The sequence below is a fragment of the Lathyrus oleraceus genome, chromosome 5, assembly GCF_024323335.1.
Source record: "Lathyrus oleraceus cultivar Zhongwan6 chromosome 5, CAAS_Psat_ZW6_1.0, whole genome shotgun sequence".
Classification (NCBI taxonomy): Eukaryota; Viridiplantae; Streptophyta; class Magnoliopsida; order Fabales; family Fabaceae; genus Lathyrus; species Lathyrus oleraceus.
This window is the reverse complement of record NC_066583.1, coordinates 77,813,156-77,817,876: the sequence shown is the minus strand read 5'-3', so window position 1 is coordinate 77,817,876 and position 4,721 is coordinate 77,813,156. Positions and strand designations below refer to the sequence as shown.

General features: G+C 38.0%; 1 long non-coding RNA gene across 1 annotated transcript; it reads right to left on the bottom strand.

Annotated features, from left to right (window-relative positions):
• Positions 1-3,016: 3,016 nt before the first annotated feature.
• Positions 3,017-4,436, bottom strand: LOC127086432 (uncharacterized). Its single transcript, XR_007789479.1, has 2 exons — positions 3,939-4,436; positions 3,017-3,820 (listed from the first exon to the last, which is right to left on the bottom strand). It is a non-coding gene; the product is annotated as an uncharacterized LOC127086432 (long non-coding RNA).
• Between the last annotated feature and the right edge of the window lie 285 nt (positions 4,437-4,721).

Sequence of the window (4,721 nt, the reverse complement as noted above, 5' to 3'; positions counted from 1 at the left end):
CCACAAATAAATCCAAGAAAATTCACATGTAAACTAGACATACAGGAGTAGGTTCATGCAAAATATCAGATCAATTGGAGGTCAAGAAGCATGGTAATGAAAATCATGAAGTTGGTCATCAATGGTGTGACACAAATTGTCACACCCTAATTCAAAAAATCATATCTCACAAACCACAAATGATAAATTCACAAACTTTATACCAAAATCACCATGAATGTGTCTAGTTTAAGCACAAAAAATTTGGGAGCCATTGGATACATTCTCATTATTTCACAATTGATTTGGCAAAGTGTACAAAATTTGGTCACATGTCATAAACCCTAAGGCCATTTAAAAACCACTCATCCAAAAATTCTGGAAAAATAATGATAAAAAAGTAGAGATCATGATGGACACAACACAAAAAATCCCATTAAATTTGGATTAAAAATGAACAAGTTATGATTTTTGTAAGTTTGAGTGATTTAAATGAAATAAAAATTGAAAATTAAATGGATTAATGGAATAAATAAAGAAACAATGGGGGGGTCAACGCCCCGGTCAACGCGCCCAGTAGCAGCGCTCCTTTTTAAATATATATTTTAGAAGGCATTTAATAATTGAATTGGCATCGCGCCCCAGTGGTAAAACATTTGGTATTTGAAGCAAGGGTCTGGGGTTCGAATCCCCCTCGCCCCAGGCCTTTTGGAATTTAATTTAGAAACAAGGCAAGGCAGCAGAAAAACCAATTACAGTAGCCAGCATAAACACATTACAGTAACAGCAGCATAAACACATTACAGTAACAACCAGGTTGAATTTTTTTCTTCTTTTTTTTTTTCAAATTAAAATGTAAAAACACCAATATGTGCATCTAAACATGTTCAAACCTAAACCAAACTCCATTAATCCCAAATCATGCTAAAATGGACAAATCAAGTAAAAATGTAAATGAACATCAAATTTGGATTTCAAATTTCTTTCTCGATTCTCAACCGTTTCCTTCGATTCAAAGCACAGTAAGCTCATGGCAAAAAGATCTACAAGATGTAGTTCATGATTTTAGAAATAGAGAGATTTGATATCTTACTTGATTTTGAAGAAATGAGTGAAACAGTTGTTGTTTTGATGTTATGAGCTCAAACAGATGTAGACTTATGCTCTAAATGATGAATGGTGAAGATGCTTGGGCTTGAAACAGCTTGAAATAGGTTTAACCAAACTTTGCCATTGATGATGCTTTACAAAAACAGTCCCCAAAACCCTCTTACAGATGAAGAATGGTGATGAAAATAGGTTCAAAAGGTTGTATGGATGTTGTTTTAGGCAAGGCAAGGCTTAGTCCTTTGGAAGTTTTTTTTGGCAGATTTTGAGAAATGGCCAAGAATGAGTTTTTGCATGAGTGAAGTTCTGTGGTTTTTTGGCAGCAACTAGGGTTACTAAGTGACAGAAAATCATCTCCTAAAATTCTGTTTTAGAGTACAAAGCATGGCTCATGAAAGTATGGATAGGTATGGTTGCAAATTGTACTTTTTCTCCAAAATCAAGCAAGCAAGCATGGCCTTTGTTTTGCTGATTTTTTAGGCTGCAAATGAGGCTTCAAATGACAGTAAATGATGCATAATGCTGCTGTCCTTTTGAGGTACAAGGCATGGTATGAAGTAGCATGGTTTAGCATGATGAAAGTGTCCTTTTTTTGCAAATTCCAAGCAACTAAGCAATGATTCACATGTGCTGCATAATTTGAGCTTGCAAACACACTTAAAATGATATTTATGAGCTGTTCCAATTGGCCAAATGTTGAAAAAATGTTTGAGTCAAAAAGTCAACTCTTGGTCAAACTTACATTTAAATGAAAAAGGTCAAAATATGCCATTTTGATTGGTGAAGTTTTGGCTCATGAAATTTATATTTTTGGAAAGAGGGGATCAAATGTGACTTGTAGGAAAAAACCCCACCAAAATTGGCCAAACGGTTTGGGAGATATGGCCCTTTGAAGTTCAAGATTTTCTGAAATCGATTCGATCATAACTTGCCAACCACACATGGGAATTGAGAGTTCTATGACTTTTTGGAAATGGGAGAACAAGATCTTCAACTTTCATGTTGGGCAAAAATTCATTTGAGGCTTGTATCAAAATGTAAGTTTGAGGATCAAGACTTTCCATTTATGGCAGGTTTCAGTTACAGGCCCAGTTTCCATTTTGGGAAATTCATGATCTGGCTTCAAATTCTTCCATGATGGTGTTTGGCGTGATGTATGATGACTATTTGGACATGAATGAACTCTCACAAACCAATTCCAATCATCCAATCACTGATTAAATGGACGGTTGACCAACAGTTGACTATTAGGGTTTTTGTCTGATTATGCATTGACTGATGAATTCCAAACCCTAATTCCTTGAGAATTTGACTTCAAATGATGTCCCAAGTTGTATGAACTCTTGATTATTGACCATGGTGCCCAAATTCCACAAGAATGACCACCATCCACTGCTTTGACTGACAGTTGACCTTTTTTAGGGTTTTGGACTGTCTGTGTATGAACTGATGATCTCCAAGTCTTCAACCCTTGACCAAAATACTTCAAATAGACCTCCAAGCCATGTGCACTTGTTGGACAAACCCCAAGGCCTTGATTCAATGAGAAATTCCTTCGCTTGCTTGATTGACTGATCAGGAGATTAGTTTGACCTAATTCTTTGACTGTCTGCACTTGAGGCAACCGGGAACAATGCAAATGCTATGCAATGGATCATGATATGCTATGACCTAATATGAAAATGTACGCATAATGATAGGTGCAAATTTGAGGTGCTACACCCATTCATGCATTTAAACCATATCAACGCATATCCATTATTAAATCAAAAATCCAATTTAATCCATCATTATCCAATTTCATTCTTAATATCCCAATTAATCACATTCCAATTAACCAAACCGTTTTTCTAAATCCATTTTCATTTACCATGTTTTAATATTCATTACATTTTTATCCATTACCACTTGTAAATAAAACAAAAGAAAAGAGGGGTTCAAATGCTGCTGCTACCGCTACACAAGCAAAGTAGCAGCGTGAACTACACATGCCAAAACGCTGCAGGCTGCTAAACGCAGCATGAAAAACAAAACTGCAATGCAAAGCTGAAACAGAAACACAATGGTACAAGCTGCAAAGCTGAAACAGAAACGCAGCTAAACTACAAGCAAAACAACCGAAACGACAAGCCAACACACTCAAAGCAAACCAGCATCCAAGCCGTACGCAAGGCCAAAACGCTGCAAGCTGCTAAACTCAGCTATTCCACAACAGAACTGCAGCGCAAGGCTTCCAAGTACCTGCTACAAGCACGTGTGCACTGCACAAAGCCAAAACTCAAAGTAAGCCACTTAACGGCAGCTACGACATGAAAACTCCAAGCTACAACGTGAGCCACCTGCAAAACAAAACCTCAGCGGAAGGCTTAAGACGCGCAAGAGACATGAACTCATAAGCCAGGAAACATGCGGCAACAGCGTAAACGAAAACAGAATGAGAACGCAACAGAAAATCAATCCCATAACTCTATAAATTGAAGCGAAGGCTTTCAAAACTTTGTCTTCTTCCTCTGGAAAAAAATCACCATCCAACAAACTCTTCTTCTCTTTCTTCTTCAATCTTCCGTAACCGCATTGCTAACAGAAAACCGTAATCCACCGTCAACGGCCACTCTCAACCGCAATCCTTCTAACAAACTCTGCAACCTGCTAAACCTCCATAACCAAAACTCTTCTTTAAGCTTCTTCTGCTACCTATCAACAAGAATCCAATCGCCACCTCTCTCGTTGCACACTCTTGCACAATGAATCACAAGATTTTCTCAGAAAGCAACGACAATACAACAAAATTGAGGAAGAGGCCGCTTAAAGCGCATAGGAAGCGAAGAGAGTTAGAGAAAGAAGGAACTTACGGCACGTTACCGAAAGGCTCCAACGGCATTTAGAGTTCTCGTGTAGCGAACAGAAGTCCGCGAATGTAACCAAAGTATTCGAGCAACAAATCTCAACAGAAGAACGAGAAATTGCAAATTCGAATTGTGTTTCGTCTTTGTTTTCGAAGCGGACGTCGTTGACGCATCCGCCGTGTTCTCCATCGCCAGTAGGTGACTTTCTTTCATTCGCGTTGATTGCTTTTGGAACTGTGGTTTAGATCGTGGTTGAGGCGTCCGCTTCGAAGCGCGTCACTGCGCGACATCGCCGCTGCCGGTGATCGGCGCGGCTAAGACTCCACGACTTGTTTTTCTTTTCTTCTGGTGAGCGGAAGATGTTGAACATGTGAAGTTGATGGAGGATACATGAGGCCTCCGTGCTGTTTCTCATCTTTCACCTTGGACCTCCATTTAGGTCCAAGCAATTTGATGCTTCATACTCCCCTTGGCTGGATCAAACCCCTGTGGTTGGGCCTTTCATCTTTTCCAACATTCCAAGCCCGATTCTATTTGGTTGGATCCAGTTACCTTTTTTTAATTAATCCTTTTAGTTAATTAGGGTATGGTTTATGTTAAATAGGATATAGTTTAGAGATTTTAGGATAATTAGATTAATATTGGGTTTAGGATTAGCATATTTTTGGAATATTAATTTTGATGATCGTTAGATATTATTAGAGTATTGCTTTTATAATTTTTTGATAATATTTTAGGTTTTGTTTTGATTAATTTTGAGAGATTTTTGATTAATTGTTTAGAATTGAT